General features: G+C 42.1%; 1 long non-coding RNA gene across 1 annotated transcript; it reads left to right on the top strand.

Annotated features, from left to right (window-relative positions):
• The first annotated feature begins 2,168 nt into the window (after positions 1 to 2,168).
• LOC127325694 (uncharacterized) lies at positions 2,169 to 5,148 on the top strand. Its single transcript, XR_007867354.2, has 3 exons — positions 2,169 to 3,029; positions 3,883 to 4,057; positions 4,918 to 5,148. It is a non-coding gene; the product is annotated as an uncharacterized lncRNA (long non-coding RNA).

Raw genomic sequence — 5,148 nt, 5'->3', positions numbered from 1 at the left:
ATGGGAGAGACACCTCTAGTGAACTATGGACCCCGGTCCAATTCTCTTTACTGAAATACAATCTACTGCAATATTGTTCTACTGTTTTCTGCAAACAATCATCTTCCACACAATACGGTTAATCCTTTGTTACAGCAAGCCGGTGAGATTGACAACCTCACTGTTTCGTTGGGGCAAAGTACTTTGGTTGTGTTGTGCAGGTTCCACGTTGGCGCCGGAATCCCTGGTGTTGCGCCGCACTACATCCCGCCGCCATCAACCTTCAACGTGCTTCTTGGCTCCTACTGGTTCGATAACCTTGGTTTCATACTGAGGGAAACTTGCCGCTGTACGCATCACACCTTCCTCTTGGGGTTCCCAACGGACACGTGTTGAACGCGTATCAAGCAGCTTTTTCTGGCGCCGTTGCCGGGGACCTGAAGAAAATTTACACCACAAAGATTTCTATCTCCCACGTCAACTGCACGCCAGCAGCTTTTTCTGGCGCCGTTGCCGGGGAGATCAAGACACGCTGCAAGGGGAGTCTCCACTTCTCAATCTCTTTACTTTGTTTTTGTCTTGCTTAGTTTTATTTACTATTTTGTTTGCTGCACTAAATCAAAATACAAAAAAAAATTAGTTGCTAGTTTTACTTTACTTGCTATCTTGTTTGCTATATCAAAAACACAAAAAAAAATTAGTTTACTTGCATTTACTTTACTTGATTCATCATGTTTCCTTTTAATTTTACCACAAAAGACATACCGGTAGGACGTGGGTCTATAGTTGGGAGAAATAATATAGAAGAATTCTTCAATCATGTTAGTACCATTGAAAATTTTGAAGATAGACACTTGGTAGACCTTGCGCCTACTTATGAAATTGCTGCTGCGCATTTAGTTCGCCTGTTGGAAACTAAATTTGTTAATCTTAATCCTATAATCCAACACATGTTTCTCACACTTGGTGATATGGAAGAAGGGGAAAAGAAAGATTTTGTTTTAGAAACCCTTCTTAGAGAATTTGGTGGTCTAGCAAGAGAAGCTAGAAAGGTCTTTGCTAAATTTAATATGCTTGGTTCGCATACTAATTTTGTTAGTCTCCTTGAAAAGATGGATATGGATAGAATAAAGTACACTAATAACTACTATATTAAATGGTAACAAACATCTTTTTTCTCCTAATTTTGATTTTTTTTGGGAACAACGATGGGTTGACACGTATGTAATTTTGTGGTTGATTTTCGCTGTTATTTTCTTGTGTGCACTTCGGATGTCCTCTTGCATTTTTCGTTTTTCCTTTTCTTTGTTCTTTGCTGGGCTTCCTTTTGTCATAGGTGGATCTAACATTTTACAGAACCGCTTTGACTCCTTCTGGAGAAGATCTTCTACCCATACCCCTCGATTCTTCCCCGACCTCTCTCTGTCTCTTTATCTCCTCCACCGTCACATGGTCTCCAGCCCAGGCACCGGCACTTCTTCCTCCTCCGGCGGAGTGGCGGACTACACGGCGGCCCTCCGGCGAGGCACAGCCCCGTCGCCTTCCTCCTGTTCCTCTGCTGCCACTCGCCGCCTCCCGCATCGCGGCTCACCTTTGAGCCGCTCTCTCTCCGTGCGCGCCCTGCCCCCGCGGCGCGCTTCCGTGCCCGTCCCGCGCGTGCCGTCCGACGTCGGCAAGATTCCGTGGTGGTGGACGAGACGGCAGGCGGCGGCGCGGATGGCCGTGACGGAGCGCAAGGCAAGTAAGGAGTCGGATCAGCAGACGTACCTGGTGGCCGCGGTGATGTCCAGCCTCGGTACCGCCTCCATGGCCGCCGCCGCCGTCTACTACAGCTTCACCTGGGAAATGGAGGTGCCTTCTCTATCCACCCTTCCTGGCAATTCCCCTGGTTGATTTTCCATTGAAATTTCAGCTCCTTTGATTTTCGTCGGGAATCGTCCCGCCACCACACGGACGACGACCACGATGCAGTCTGCGTCCACCGACAGGAAGGGGCATAGGGGAGCAGATCCATTGGTGGGGCGGAGGCTGTGGCGTCCAGCGGCGGCAATGGGGGCGGCGGCGCCCAGGTTTCTCCCTCCATCTCTCTCTCACCGCCGTCGCCGTGGCCCAGGTCCTCCCTGGCGTGTTCTCTCTCATGGCCCTGTGAGAGATACCTCTTGCAGCTGCTGCTCGAGATAAGAGAAAAGATGCAAGTTTAGGTGCACATCTGCCTAGAGTTCTCTCTTATTTGTGTTTGTTCATCTCCAATTCTAGGTTCATATTAGTACTCCACTAGCTTGTGCGACTTGCCACACTGAGACATGGAAGACCATCAGGAAAATCAGCGCACTCTAGCCGTGGCTATGATGCATATCTCTCTGCAAAATTCGAGATAAGTTTCCTTTTCAGGTGTATTTGATTAATTTGCCCTACGAGTACATATTTAATTTTTTTGAAGTACCATTAATTTGTTCCTATCAAAAGTGTGTAACGAGGCTGGAGCTATGTATGCACCATGTTCTGTTTAACTTTGTTTGCAGCTTAAAGTTTACATAGTTTCGTTGATAATTGTATGTATGATCTTGCTCATCTTCTAAAAGCAATCACCAAATAGCCATTTTAATTTCCTACATGTTCCATCCAAAATCTATTTGCTAAAAATTATCAGTGGCTAGCAACCAGCACGCCAAAACAGAACTGTAATAACCGGATCTTAAACTTCAGTTGTGCCCGCATATGTGTCGTAACTGTAGCCTAATAGCTTCATGGGCTCTATTTCTGCTGCGAGACCAGGAGACTACGCTACATGTGATTCTTTCAAATCAATTGAAAGTTAAGTAGGAGTTTGCTGCTGATCATTAAACAATCGCATTTTCCTAAAAATAATGTTCTATTCTAATCCATTTCATGGTACTGTAGGAGACGCTGTTTTTTGAATGGCTCTTTTAATTGCTGCACTTTTTAGCATATGATTTACTTATATACACAAATTATTGTGTTTTGTATAGGACTTAAATCTCGGGAAGCATAAGTGTCTCAAAGGGAGTTTTAGGCACAAGCTGTTCAAGGTACTGTACAGTTTTCTTACACATTCAGATTTTATTGGTGAGAGACATGCTTATGACAATCCGTCTGCTTTAAAGAGATTTCATTTGATTGTTTATCTGCTCTTATGTAATTAGAGTGCAAGGATAATTTACTTTCAGCATGTTTAGCCCGTGGGAGACCAAGGTTATCCAATGTTGGTTCTTATGAGATATGGTATCAGTACTCACCGTGATGTGAAGAACCGTAAAATTGTTTGTTACTGATTTGTGCTTCCGTTTTTACCTTTCATGTTGGGTGTATAATGAGTTGATTATAAGGCAGTCAGGTTAGGTATGCATGGCTTTAACTAAATTCTGTTGCAATGTGCATAGATTGCGTTAGGAACATCAACCTTCATAAAATTTGTTTCTACTTACCTATGGTTGTGTTCTCTATTACAATATTTAACTTGCGGTATCATAGGTATCACATTTGTTTGCTTCTTTCTCCCAAATTTTATGCAGGCTGAAATTTTAATTGAGGATGGACTATACATTAGAAATCACTAAGATGAATACTTCTCCCACTGTATTGCTAAAAGAACATCCCTAATTGACAAAGAAAATGCTAAATAGACAACTACAACTCATGTGTATTTATTTCTTCATGTTCCTTGACAGAGTATTCTGAAACATGTTCGTATCAATGCGCTGTGTAGTTTGAGATATGTATTTTCTCCATGGCGTCGTATGTATCAATTTATTAGAGTGATGCTTCCCCATTTTGGTGTTGTTTCTATTAACTTATTCAAGTTTTGTTCGTTTTGTTCCTAGCAAACAAAACTTATGTTTTGTTTCCAGCTAAATTGTTTGTTTGTTGTCAAATTTTATGTAGAATATGGCCCATTGGCGCATTCTTCTCTCGGGCACCTTTGCTCTTTGGGGTTGCACGCTACCGCAGCGTGGATGTTGCCTTGAAGCTTCGCAAGACCAGCGACAAAATGGAAGATTGTTTCAATTTGATTCTTTCCATCAACCAGTTAAACAAGATCCGCAGAGATGTTACCAAGGTCAGCTTCTCTACACATCCTGAGCAGCACCAACGCGTCGAACATGTTTGAGCATGTCTAGCCAGGTGTGGAATTCTCACCGACTGTAGATGTTAATGGAGAATATGGGATAGTTGTAGTGAACCCTGCCAGAGCTAAGTACTACTACATATATTTGATAAGTTGTCATTCCTATCCTGCACTTAAGAGCCTTTTCGCAGTTACTGATAAGTAACGTTGACAATCGCAAATCTGGGGAGACCTTTATTCTGGTGCAGAGAAAATAGCTAGGTTGTACATTAGGTTCCTATAGCTACTGGAGAGTTAAACAATGGCAAAGAAACTCTAGACCTTACGGCTCAGAGATGTTTTACCTCCGAGAGTATTCTTTGAATCTATTAACAACACAAGAAGCAGCAACTTCAAGCAGCGGAATAGAAAATCAAGTGTTGTAATAAAAGAACACTGGTTTTCTAATTCCTAAATTAAAAAAAGGAGAAAAGAAAATTCAGATGGTGTTGGGAGTTGTAAGGAGATTGTTATATTTGGAACATTTGTTCGATACTGGAAGATTATTCTTATAATACAGAAATAGGGCGAGATGGTATACAAAGTATATTTTAGACGGAGTAACCAATTAGAGATTAACCGGTTTAACAATCTTTTACAAATGGATAATATTTCAGCAGTCAAGCACTAAAATTTATTGATGGAATTTCTATTGCTTGCAATATTCAGAGTAAACTGCACATTATATGCAATTGAAGCACTCAATGCTACTGCTGCAATTTAAATTTGCACTATTTTCTTACAGTACTCTGGAAATTACTGCTCAATTCTAGCTGCTTGCAACATTCTAATATATATTTCCTCGCTACCAGGTAAATTCTCTCATATGATCCTCTCAGGCCAGCCAATCCACAGTAGTTGACACATCTTAATAACCAATTAGTCAAGAAAGAAGTTCCTACCATGTTGCCAACTCATGCCAAATTTACTACACCAATTTGGGAGAGTAAATGTTGCCGGCAGCACGGTATGGCCAGACCATGTAGTGCATCTGTCATAGAGTTGGTCCTCTGTGCATGAACATTCAAAAGAAACTTGGTAGC

The sequence above is a fragment of the Lolium perenne genome, chromosome 4, assembly GCF_019359855.2.
Source record: "Lolium perenne isolate Kyuss_39 chromosome 4, Kyuss_2.0, whole genome shotgun sequence".
Lineage (NCBI taxonomy): Eukaryota > Viridiplantae > Streptophyta > Magnoliopsida > Poales > Poaceae > Lolium > Lolium perenne.
The sequence above is the reverse complement of the archived record's forward strand: the minus strand, read 5'-3'. Positions and strand labels throughout refer to the sequence as shown.